A 13,964-nucleotide genomic window follows, 5' to 3' on the forward strand; every position below is an offset into this window, starting at 1 on the left:
TAAGCCTGGGGCCCTCCTAACTATCCCACCAGCACTCCTCCTGCTTCTCTGGCTCATGAATGCCAAACAGACTGCTGAGAAATGTAGCCCTCACACAAATATTCCCAAACCAGCAACATGGCAAATCATAGAATCATAGAATATGAAAAGGAAAGGACCTTAAGATCATCTAGTTCCAACCCCGCTGCCATGGGCAGGGACACCTCACACTAAACCATGTCACCCAAGGCCCTGTCCAACCTGGCCTTGAACACCACCAGGGATGGAGCATTCACAACCTCCCCGGGCAACCCATCCCAGTGCCTCACCACCTTCTCAGTAAAGAATTTCTTCCTTATATCCAATCTAAACTTCCCCTGTTTAAGTTTGAACCCGTTACCCCTTGTCCTGTCACTACAGTCCCTGATGAATAGTCCCTCCCCAGCATCCTTGTAGGCCCCCCTCAGATACTGGAAGGCTGCTATGAGGTCTCCACGCAGCCTTCTCTTCTCCAGGCTGAACAGCCCCAACTTTCTCAGCCTGTCTCCATACGGGAGGTGCTCCAGTCCCCTGATCATCCTCGTGGCCCTCCTCTGGACTTGTTCCAACAGTTCCATGTCCTTCTTATGTTGAGGACACCAGAACTGCACACAATACTCCAAGTGAGGTCTCACGAGAGCAGAGGGGCAGGATCACCTCCTTCGACCTGCTGGTCACGCTGCTCTTGATGCAGCCCAGGATACAGTTGGCTTTCTGGGCTGCGAGCGCACACTGAAGCCAGCTCATGTTCATTTTCTCATCGACCAACACCCCCAAGTCCTTCTCTGCAGGGCTGCTCTGAATCTCTTCTCTGCCCAACCTGTAGCTGTGCCTGGGATTGCTCCAACCCAGGTGTAGGACCTTGCACTTGGCTTGTAAACAATGCTATAGCCCAGTGTGCTGCTTAGCCATTGCTCAGGAAACACTGAGCATCTAACAAATTCAAACAAGATGCTCACAGGGTGATGCATTTTGAGGGGGACGTGTGTGCAGTCCATTAGAAGTTAAGATCAGGGACTCTCTTGCATTAAGTTAGAGAAAAGCCTGATTCTCTTTCCCTCTGCTGTCCTCAGCTTGTCCTGTGTACCTTGGCTACACTGAAACTGCAACTCAGTCATGTAAAAATCCTCCCACTCTCTTCTTCGTAGTCACCACATCCATTACCAGTGGAGTGTAACCTGACCAGTAAAGGCACATAGAAAGTGGTCACGTCTACTGCCAAATACTTTAGGTTTGCGTGTATCCCAAGATACTTATTTCTGCAGCCACCTGATGGCAGTTTGCAACCTTCTGGGTTGTTTCTCTCAAAGTCTCTTATTCCTTATAAGCCTATACAAGGACCACCATGGGGCACAGTCTGTCATATATGTTATTTATTACATTTGTATAGAGCCCAGTATAGCAGAGCCTGTGTGATGGCAGGCTTTTGTTCCCGAACAAAATGGTAAATAAGATGTTACAGTGTCTTGGAAATCAACTGGGAAACAGCATCATTATACTACTGCAGAAACAGCCAGAAAGTGTGGAAACAGGCAGAAGCGTGGATCCATTTACTTGAAGGTTTGGACTGAGAAAGTTCTGTAGGAGTATGGCCATCACGACAAAAGCAAACAAAGAATGTGGGTATTTTACCGTTTCTCATAACACAGATCATATGATATAAGAGACAATTAATAAAATTATCAGGCAGCAGATTGCCCCAGGCATCATCTGGGGACATTGTGGACATCTAAAGTGCAAATGGGTTCAAATGGGAGTTTGATGAATTCATAGGAAATAGACCCAGGGACATCTGATAAACATGATGGCCCAGATGCAGCCTCTGGCAAGGGAAGACCCTGTGCTGTGCAATGCCAGAAGCTGGAAGGGCTCAGCAGAGGAAGGATCCTGTCCTGCTCCTTATGGTCTTTCCGTCAGTGATGGAAATAAGTAGATGTAATGAATGATGTAATTCCTGTTTGTAGGCTGCAGCTATCCAAACACTAAATAACAATAGCTGAAAGTCCACTTATTATTAAAAACAGCTGTGAGAATGTGAAGTAGACCTTTCTTCTGTCTGAGCTCCAGAGGAACACTTTCTTGCAGACCCTGCCATAGGAAGCTTCTTATAGAGGCAAGAGCTGTGACACTCAGGCAATTGTTATGAGCAAAACCTCTGAAATCCACTACCTCTTGGAAGTAATGATGAAGGTCTTCAGACCCTCCTCTGTGCCATATCACTGTTTCTTGTACCACCAAAGAAATCTTTCCCTTCCTTTTGTGTGTGAATTTTCACATGAATTCTACGTTGTTTCTTAGACAGATGGAGTGCTTGAATCAGTCCTTCTATCATTTTCTTTAACAGCAAAATGGAATTTGCTTTTTTCAGGAAGAGGGAGGAATAATTTTGATGGCTTTTCCATGAGATCTCCTGTATTCTGATTAAAAGAATCAGAATCACACCTGATAAAAGACAGCAAATCTGCCCGTTCCAGACCAAGAAGTGTATTTCTGGCTCTAGCTGTGAGAACAGTTGCTTAAAATTTACCTATTGCATAAAATAAATAATCTGTATAATACCATATACAAATGCAGTTTACAAATAGACACATTTGGGGAAGTGTCTTCGCTCCTCATTTGTCCAGGGCATATGGACTGGTGTGATGATGAACTCAGCACATGCACATTCAGGATCTCTGGTTAGGCTAAATGTTTGCCTGATTCAGCATAGCATGCTTTAATAATGTAATTCAATTCTTTCTCATTTTTAATGTTGTTTCAGCCCGTTAACATAATTTGGTGGGCTATTATAGTTGTTACAGCTGCTAGTTTTGCCCTTAATACTGATTTCACTTATGACCTCAGTCAGAACTAGATTTAAAGTTTGAGATGATGTAAGTGAATAAGGATTATTAGATTTATTCATATGGCAATTTAAGTAAGAACTGCCTGGCTCAGAATAAACAGTAAATGAAAAATGCATGTGATTTATATACCTGTCCATTTTAAAGATTTATATATAGAGTGGGATGGTTAAGTAAGAGACAGACTGGATTATATGAAATATGTAATTTCTGTAATGCAATATTGGAAGCAAGCTGATAAACAGCACCAGCATAACAATGATTTCCCAAACAGCTTTTATTACAGTATTACTGTACAGCTGGTATGCGGTCATGTAAACACAAACAGCAGGCCTCTGACCCTTCCTTTCCTTGACAGTTGGTAGATAGTGTTGTGTTCCCACGAAAAGCATCTTCCCCTCTCAGGAACTGCAGTACCATCTCCTGTAAGCAGGCTGTGCTTTGTCTACCCCTCTCATTTAAGAGCTCAGGTTTCCTCTGAGTCTCTGCTTTCCTACAGATGTGTGTTCAAGCACTTCCAAGGCTGCATGCCAGGATTACTGATTTTCTTCCATTAAACTCTCTCATTTCAGAAATGCTACTGATTTCTGAGACTTGTCAGAAGCAGTTGTGTCTCTCCTTCCAGACCTGAGAAGGTCCAGACACATCATCACAGAAAAACAGGATCAGCAAAAATCCTTCCACTCTCCTATTACATACCAGCAAGAATAAGCTCTTCTTTTGCTCTTCATCAGGCTTAAAGAGCAAAAGAAATTCACTTCTTTTCATGGGTTTTACAGCTGGAAAAGCTGATATAATTATTTAGTCTCTCTACCTGTATAACACAACCCACAGACCTCCCTTCAGCAGTTCCAGTCATCTTTAGTTCAGGACTGGGTAAAGTCCTAAAACTCACCATTAATACAGTAAGTCTTCCATGAGTAATACAGGTGGACAGTGCTTTAACATGCCTTGTGTCAGAGTATAATACTCTGCTACAACCTCTTGTGTCTCCCAAGGTGCTATCTGATCACGTCAGAATAAACCAGCAATACTACTTGTGGTTATTGTGGCATTTTTTTGCATACAGATGTGGAGATCTGAAGCCCACATGGGACATATACACGCAGTGTGTATAGGGATACTGGGCTACGCCATTCTACATGAATTAATACACTTTTTATGAGAAAGCTTAATAAATGTGTTCTAAACCAGGGGGTCTTCCGTAATGTAATTTGCAGAAACCGAATTGATCCAGAAAATTTTAATCTAAATCTCAATCTGATTTGTATAAAGTAATTTAATTTCCTCCCTGGTAGTTATATGGATTTTATCAATTATACCAATTAAATTGTCAAGCAGATTTATTGACCAGTCATCTACAGGTCGCTTTCTTTGATGTACTATTCTGGTGTCCTCAACGGGTCATGCTTGTCTAGCCTTAGGTTGTTGTGTCATTGTGTGCAGCTGAGTACTCAAAAAAGAAGGTTCTAATAAATGAGTGGTGTGAACCAAATTTTGAAATGAGGATGGAAAGCTCCTTAGTTTGAGTTGCAGACACAAAATTACAGGTAATGGCCAATGCAATCAATTTAGATGCTTAGTCATCCTGCATGGAAAACACACATTTGATGTCTGACCTCAGAGTTGGGCCTTAGCTAGAAATCTCCATGCTAATAGCTATTATCTGAATGTAATCATTCTTGCGAAAATGCGCATCAGTTAATTCCAAATATAAAAACTGAGGCATAAAATTAAAGGTTGGGTTTGGACTTGGCAACAGTACGTTGGATTTTCTCGATTGCCTGGGTTCTAAACAAGTGGCAGGTCTTCCTGAAATAACCTCATTATCCATCTTGAATAATCTCATTATTAAAATAAATTCTAGTTTGTCAGAACAGATTACTGGAACCAGGCATCTTGCTTCCACTGAGTCACAGCGCAACTCTGATTTCTTCATAGCCTTTTCCTAATTTCCTTTTACAGGTTTGCCAAGAAAATGAGAATAATACTGGAAAAAGTGTCAAGGAGTTACAGGTCTTTGTAGTCCAGGCAAACCCAGAAGTATGCAGTTGCTAAAGAAAGGGGTTGCTGTGGAGCAGATTGAAAAGTCTAAAGAAAAAAGCAATGCAAATAATGAACTTGATGCCCACTGGAGTGTTTTGGTCCCCATTTGGTTACTGCAGCTAGACAAGGCACAATGGCATGTGGCTTCCTTTCCTGTTAGGGGTTCAGAGAATATGCACCATAGCCTGTAGTATGTTTGGTGTCATTGAATGTTCTTCTAGAACTAAGGGGTTTTAGAAATACTGGGCACCCAGAATGAATAAGAGAAGACAGAGCTGTCTACCAACAATAAAGTTAAGCCCTGTGGTGCTGGTAGCAGAGTACCACAAATATGGTGGTTGGTATCATCTGTTACAACTAAACCTAAGATTTTTCTTTTCACCATTCACCTAGGAAGTCTGAATTTTGGTTCATGTCACAAACAATGTCTTCAAATATTTTAGAGTTGTAGAAAGCAATACATTGCATGAGATGGTAAAAAGAGCTGTCATGGAAGACAAAGACCTTGTGGAAAGAAAATAACTTGTTGAAGCACTGAAGAGCCACTTGGACTATTTCAGAAATAGTTGGCTATGCGTGTAATCCCAGTATTTCTGGTAAACATGACTGTGAATGTGTGCTTCAGCCAACAGCTCTGTATCACTCTAGTGAATGATGTCATGAAAGATTATGTCATGATGAATATGAAAGATAAACAACAGCCAGCTATGTCAGTGACAAATACAGACCAAATACACCTCCTTAGCTACATGATGTTTCAGGACTGTTTCCCTGTCATGCTTACTCTTTCCCATTCCATAGCTATGGTTCCTCCTTTTCCTCTTCAAAATCCCCCAATTTCTTCAGTGTTTACGTGGTGTTCATGATGTTCAGAAACAAACATTTGGAAAATAAAGAATATGGTAACCAAAAGGTTAATACACAAACAGAGTGGGAGAAATTTCTTCTTTGAACAGACAGCTGGTTGTTGACTGCTGAGAAAACAATCTGTTAGAGGCCAGGTCAGCAAATGCAGCTTTGGCCAGTACTATGTTGAAGGCAATAGCCCAGATATTGAGATGCATTAAAGCCACATGAAGCAGGTTAGGAAATAGGAAAAAAAATTGATTCCAGATGCATAGTTTCCCTTCACAGGACTTCAGCCACCAGTCTGCTTTCCAATATAGAGTAGCTGGTTTACTCATGGATCACCTGAAGGAGATGCTGGTGGACGGAAGTGTGCAGGGCAGTAAGAAGTCACACTTGTGCCCAAATAGAAGAGGGCTGTTATAACATACATATTCTGCATGATTCCCTCCACTTTGCCATCTGCTTCACATATCTGGAGCAGCACAACGCTGAAGAAGTAGAGTGTACATTTGGTCCTGCACTGCAGCACAATGCAGATGCGATATTGTGGAATTACTGATTGTTTTCATTCCATCTAGAAATTCATCCTATATTTCAGGTTGCAGAAACTTAAAGTAAGTTGCAGACAGGCAGTAACCACAACTCCCTTCTTCCTGAGTCAGGCATTTCACCTTGAGTAAGGCAGCAATGTTTTTACTGGTTAGTTTTGTGATGCTTTCCCATCAAAGTTTAGGGGCAGAAAGCCAATGTACACACACCAAAATGCAGGGAGTAACTGGGCTCTTGTGGGGCAGAAATCCACGCACTGCATCAGGGACAACGGAATAAAAAGTGTCATTAACCTAGCTGGATGCTGTCCTGCCAGAAAAAGAATACTTTTTTATTATGAAGATGACACTGTAACACTCTGAGTCTTAAGGAATATTGTTTTTTAGCTACATCAGTTGAATAGTCTGTGATTTTTGGCCTTCAGTGCTTAACTTTGCTGTAATTACCCAGGACTGTGATTTAAGGAGATAGCATCTCACTCCTTTCTCCTCATCTAAGAGGAGATGTATTTTAAACGTAATACATGTGTTTAAAAGAACATATGTATTATTTAAAATGGAGTCAAGAACCTACTGGTATCATCTGAATGACTCAAGAAGCAAACATAGCAGAGAAGAAAGAGCCATTATTAAATGAACTCTTTCATCAAACGGGTCTGCATTTGACACTGGGAGGCGAGAAGTGAGATCAGGTCCTTATCTTGGCATGAGACCCTATTACTGAAAAAGACTGACAGATCTCATTCAGTCCTGAACAAAGTGATGTGAGGGACATGAACTGGCAGCAATTCACATCTCCTGCTCTGTCAGCTCCTTTAGGCCATGAACATTGGTGATGCTGTAGAGCCAGCAGCATCTCAGTGGGTTACACAGCAGGCGTCTCTACTCCACGGACCCATGAGGGACAGTTTCTTTTTTCACTGCTTCCTGTGAAGAGCTGTGCTGTTCAGACATTTAAAAACACCCCCTAAAGGTGACAAAAAAAAAGGTCTGTGTTCAAAATGGTGTCAAGTTTTCATTAACATTTCTTTAAAGTCTTTAGAGAAGGAGAAGGATTTTTAGATGTGCTTAAGATCGTCATGGTGCTGATTTAATTACGGGATTAAAAATTAATTTTGTAATCAGGAATAACTCCTACTCCATTAATTCTGTGGGTTCAATACACACCAAGACAGAAGAGAGGGATTCAGCCAACAGAGCATTTGCACATAAATGCAGGTAGCAGCCACTGTCACTAGCAGACCCTTTGTGCTTTATAGGCTCTTAGAATATTATTGGTTTTGTTACTGTTATCATCCTTGTTGGCATTTTAGCAGCAGCAACCATATTTAGGATTTTAAAACAAATACAAGCTGCAGGACCCTAGCAGATATAATGGATTTTAGCTTTTTATTGGTTGGTGCCTTCCAACATGCTCAGCGTTTGGAGGAACTGGTGCAGAGGATGTTTTGCAAAAGGTTTTCAATCTGGCAATGGTGAATTATTTTGTGTAACTCATCCCAACCATAAAGGATGCCATGGGAGAAGAACAGACACTGATGACACCCACAAAACAGAAGAAAAGAGATGTTACCCGCATGGTGTTGAGGTAAACACAGCATTAGTAATGCTTCTGTATACAACCAGCTTCCAAGAGAAAAGGCAGTATGATACACATGCATCTTCACTATATGTTTGGTCTAATCAAGGTGAAGATCCAGCCATTGCAAAGGTGGCAGCTGTTGTACTAATCTAGATACGACATTTTCTACCTTTTCCACCCTTTCTCTGGAATAATCCCAAAGACAGATAGGTTGGGTACAGATCATTGTTGGACCATAGCAATTTAGCACGAGATCCATGAATCATACAGATTTAAGACATCAAAAAGGAAAAAGAGACAGAAACACATCTAGGAACCTTTAAAATGTTTTAAAGATACAGTTATGAAAAATCATAAGCATGAATAGGCACTGAAGTGAGTTTCAGAAATTGCTCAGGCAACTGCAATAACATCAATGCAGCCTGAGTAGGAAACCTCTGAACTAAAATCTTTTTTTCCAGGTGTAACAAAATATTTTCTGACAGGTGTGGACTTTTAAATGCCTGAGAATCAATCTTTTGACCTGGCATAGGCATCCACTGAAGAGAAACTCATGCATTCCAGTTGAAATCTCTGGCCTAAGTTAAACTCCTGAAATTGCTAAATCATTTAAGACCAAGGTAAGTTTCAGAGCTACTTCTCTGAACTCTTTGTGTTCCAGCAGATCCACCTGACTCAAAACATATTTGACATTTAGCTGTGAACTCTATTGCTGGCTGGATGCTATCTTCCTGAATGCTGCAACTGCAAAATACAATGCATTCTCCCCTTTCACCTTGCACTACCTTGCCTTTCCATCCTCAGTTACTACAGTCTCAGTGACAAATTGTTCCTGGCATACCACTGTGTCAATAAGGAAAAAGAAACCACATATAAGACAGATTTGTTTCTTCCTAGGTTTTAGATGTACAGCAAACACATCTTGGAAGAAGCAAGTATTCTGTCTTTCCTGTTTTCCTGTGCTTTGTTAGTTAGTGGCCAACAGTAGCACAGTGCTTCAGGCTATCAGGATTATCAAGGTATTGACTGCCTCCGAAAAGTCAGGACCTCTTATCACATCACATTTTGTCGCCTTGGATCCCACAGATGCCGCTACAGTGGAAGTGACAGCTTCAACTAAAAAGCAAATGGTAATTTAGTCCTTCCTACCGATAAGTGCTAATCGGCTGTAGTAAGCAAAGGCTTTTGTCCTCTTCCCTTCCTCTTCCTGATTCCCAAATAAAACCAACCTTCCTGCCACCTCTATCAAACTATTTTATTTTCTGCATTTCAATATATTTTGCTCTGCTTGACACTGTTCAGAGAACTTCCTGCTGGGTCTTTTTTCTAATCTCCTTTTCGTTGGCTCTCAGCTGGTGTTCCTGCTGGGCTTTTTGCTGTTGTCTTTTGGCTTTGGGTGTTGGGTTCTTTCTTCATATATATGGAAGGATCAATCACTTTTCATTTATCACCCTCTCCAGGAAGAAGGCAAGTGTTTCTAAGGTCACAACTGTTATTCCCCCTAGCCCTGTGCTCTGAGTGTGCCTCTGTATGTGTGTGCCTTCTGGCATATGCCGTTGTGACTGCTGGTAGGAGGAGCTCCTGCTGAGCTATGGCCTCAGCTGGTCCCCAAGCTACTGTCTGAAGAGGGAAGAAAGCATTAAGGCACAGACTTTGAAAAACCATGTAGGTGCCTAACACCCGTCTGTGCAGGGTCACTACCAGCTGTCCTTGTACTGAGATCTACTGCTGTAATGAAAAGGTGCCCACAGAAGAGCAAGTGGTGGATTTTCCTGAGCTAAGGCTACTGGGAGAGAGCAAATGACCTTCTTGTGGAGGATGGAGAGGGAGCTGAATCCTATCCAGGCACACCTTACGGAAGGCAATGATGGACTTTGGGGGTCTGCTATGTTTTGAACTGTGTGTCAAGGAGAGAGTGAGACCTTTCTGGTTTTAAAGGAGTTGACATTTGTTTTCTTTTCTCCAGGTGGTGGAAAGAAATCCATGAGGTAGGTGGGCAAGGGTATGGGTTAAAAGAGAAAACCCAGGACCATCACTTTTCTGTGGGAGCCTGCTGTGCAAGCAAGAGGTGGGCAGTTTGGGCAAGGGTTTGGAGGAGACTTGGCAGCTTGGTTAAGTTTTCAGGATGAATGCAGGACACAGGCTGCAAAAAAGGAAGCAAATTGCAGCTTCACATCACTTCTTGTTGCACACTTAGCTAGTTGAATCTGTGAATGTGTGGCTCAATAGCCAGGGGACAAAGCTTTTTAACTTCTCAATATCTTGAACACAAGATCTTTCTGTGTTGAGACATAATTGACTTCCCCTCACTGAGTATATATATATCTGTATATATCCTTTGTAAGGGGATGTTCTGGGAGACAAAACATGAAAGCGTGTAAGCAGTACAGACCTTCTTAGGAGGATTTAATGAGCTGCTCTCATATGATCTGTGTCCAGCTCTATAAATTCTGGCCTCGGCAGCACTAATGCAGCTATTTCAGAGTCCTGCCAAAGGATTTGTAGTAAGAGCTTACTAAGATACATGATCCATCCAGGTATTTATGCTGTGATTTCATTGGTAGAGTATCTGTGTCTGACATAAAGGAGAGCTGTTTTGAGCCATGTGATAAAAGTGTGATGTGCAGAAAAATGGCTCCCAGATGTGTGCTCAGCTCATGTCATTTGATTCAGAATATGCCAGGTCTGGCCACTGCAGACTCATTCTCTTTTCTCCTTTCTGCCCCCACAAACACCTTTAATGAATTTGGTTTTTTCAAAGCACACAGCAAAAATTTGACCAAAATTAACAAAGGAGATTTTTTTCTTTTTATTTATTTGTTTTATAGCTAGCACTGCTAGGACTGATAACCGAAGCCCCTTATGCATAGAAGGATTCGCAAGAGAGTGTTCGAAACCAGTACCAGTTGTAGGATGTCTTACGCTGCAAGAAGTACGAACGTAAAATTAGAACAGGGGCATCTGTTAGGAAAGTAATAAAAATGTTACTACTTGGTCACAGTCAGGGTGACAAACTAATGGGATGGTGAGAAATCAGACAGGCAGTAACAGAGGAAAATGATTAGTCTAAAACTAAGTGTCAAATTCTTGACATCCACCTGTTTGTGACTGACAATACCTGCCTGCTCCAAATAAGGGTCCAAACTTAACCCTTGCATCAGCTACTGCAAGGATTTCTACTCCATCACTTGGCCTCCACCATAAACTCCCTGGTGCTAAAGAGCTTGTCCCTTCTTTTTAATACTGGCATGAAGCACAAAGGCATGCTGAGGAGCAGTGCACCCATCTAACATGGCAGAATCAATACCAAGTAACTGAGTAACATATTTATTAAACCTGATGTTAATGCTTCTCTGCTTACCTTGATTAAAATTATGTTTCACAAGAAGTAGTTTTATAAATGGAAATAATCAGAAATGATGCATGAAGTGTCACATGCAAGAAATTTTGCTGATGTGCTATTAAACAAAACAAATTGTTGTCAGAATTCAGCAATAAGAAAAAACCAAACAGCTATTCACTAGATTCACTGAATGTAAGACTAGCAGAGTACTTGACACTATTGAGAGACTTCTCTGGCAAAATGACTATGGATGCATTCAGGAGCTGAAACCACCTGAGAAGTAAACTAAGCTCACCTGCCGCTCAGTACACTGATATGCACTCTTTGTTGCCTAGGAATTCAGACCAGGAGTCTGGTAAAAACACTGTGGTGCTGACCCAGGCTGCATGCCCAGTTTTTCCTTGGGTGGAGAAGGGGGGGGACCATATGCCATAGGGACCAAGTCATCTTTCCAATTGAGTTACTTGTGAGGAACTCTGAGAAGTTACTGCATTGCAAATTGAGGTAAGAAAGGAGGAGACCTTCATTTTTACATCGTAACTTTTTTCCACAGACTCAGATCAAGCTCTTAGTCAGACCTAGGGAAGTCAGTTGTCTCTTTCCCCAATCAATGAGCTGCCAGAGCTGGGCAAACTGGTATAAACTGTCATGTTTGCTGTTGTCCTGAACTTAAGAGGTTTGTGGAGACCTCTTGTTTAAGGGGTTCATGCTAAAAGAAGCATTCACACTACAATATCATCCATGTAGTGGTCTTTGCATTGATTTATTAGTAAATATGCCCAGTAACAATACTGTTAGCCCGGGGAACAAAGCATCTACACAAAGCAGATAAGCAAGCACTTCTTCGTTGCAGCACTGGGTGTTAGGTGGTATTTCCACTAATCAAGCAGACTCCATGCCAAGTTCATCGTTGCATTTATACACAAAAATTACAAGTTAGTACACTCCCAGTCACAATGACTGGTTAGTAATTTGCATATCATTATAATATATGCTGTGTCATTCTCTTCTGTTACTACACTTGAGCATTGAGGAAGGGTCTTCACCTGGGCAAGGGTCTTCTTGCCTTATGGGTGTGTTTTTTAATATTATAATGAAGACAGTTCACTTCAGGACACCTTAAAAGTAAGTTTTGTTGCCAAGTTGGCTGGCTAGGTATCTATCTTGCCAGCTTGTCAAATGCCTCATCCTATATACAATAGACCCTAGGTGCTCTGATTGTGGTCTAGAGAGTAAGGACTAAAGCTAGCATGATCCAGCGAATAGGGACTTCAAGCAACACAGTGTCAGATTTCCAGCAGCACAGCAACCCATATACATCATTGATTAATAAACGCTAATATAACACTAACATAAAGGTTAACATCTTAAATCAAGATATTCCTATAGCTAACTGTTTCACAAACACAAAATATAGAAAGATTCAGTAAAACTTAAGATAATCTGCAACAATACTGACTTTGCAGATCAGGATGAGGGGCTGACTGCAGGCAGACAGTGTCTGACATGCAAATCAGCCACAGCACTGGCTGGGAGAGGGCACACAAGCTCCCTGACACCAACTCCTTTTCTGCTGGACACTGCTAACTGAGCACACCCTTATCCCTCATAGCTTTAGGGGAGGATTTTGAAAACCTGAATACTGGGATCCAGACCCGAACAGCATCCCTAAATCTAACACCATAAAATCTCTTCTGAGGGAAGATTATCTCTAATTTAAGGTAGCTGAGCAAGCCTGAGAGAGGTTTCAGTCCCTCTCTAGCAACCCATGTGCACTGCAAAGGGTCTTTAAGGACCACGAACTCAGTTCAGATGAAAACCTATCAGCCAAAAGCAAATGCAACAGCACAGAGCTTCCATCTTGTTAAAGTTAAAAACTAAGGGATTAAATGGGCCTGTTTAATGTACGTTGTTGTAGTGGCCTACAGTGACCAAGAAGAGGAGTCGAATGTGTGAAGCTGCAAGCCCAGCCCTTGGCCAGGAAGGAGAATCCCCTCTGCTGTAATATAACAGCTGTGCTTCAGGTAGCACAGGAGATGCACTGGGCATCATCACTGCAGAGTTAAAGGTAACATAACACTGATTTCTAGTCCTGAGATGTGTCCAAACATCCCCAAAGGTCTTCTCCCACAGCATTCAAAATATACGCTCCTTCTCCATCGCTTGCAAGAAACTCTATGGGCCATATTCAACTGTCATATATTTTGTTATCATTAGAAGACTTGAACTATAAGCTTAAAGTTATGTGCAAAGATTCTGATTGTGCTGCAATAACAACAAAAAATAAACTGGAAAAGGATTGACACCAAAGAATATTGCAGAATGTAAGGACTTGTGCTGGATGTTGTCATGGCATTTGTGCCTTGAATCATAATGTGTAAATGTAGTTAGCTTAAGACACTGTTAACTTATTTCTGCAACAGCAAAATCAAAATTATTGCTTTCAGTTCTACTTCCACTTAAAAAGCCAGAGATCTTACCCCAGCATGGTAAAAAGAGCTGGCAATGGAAGACTATTTACCATTCATTTGGATTTTTGACAGAAAAATATTATTTTATTGGAATTCAAGAAACAAAGTGCAGGAAAACGCTAGGAGTATAGTAACACATTCATTGCATAGTATCACACTAGACACATAAGGGAAATGTCATACATGATAACAGAGAAATGAGAAACTGCACTCATTGCACACAGAGTTATCATCCAAGAGATGACACTTTCAGGGTCTGCCCAA

Source organism: Psittacula echo (assembly GCF_963264785.1).
Source record: "Psittacula echo genome assembly, chromosome: 2".
NCBI lineage: Eukaryota > Metazoa > Chordata > Aves > Psittaciformes > Psittacidae > Psittacula > Psittacula echo.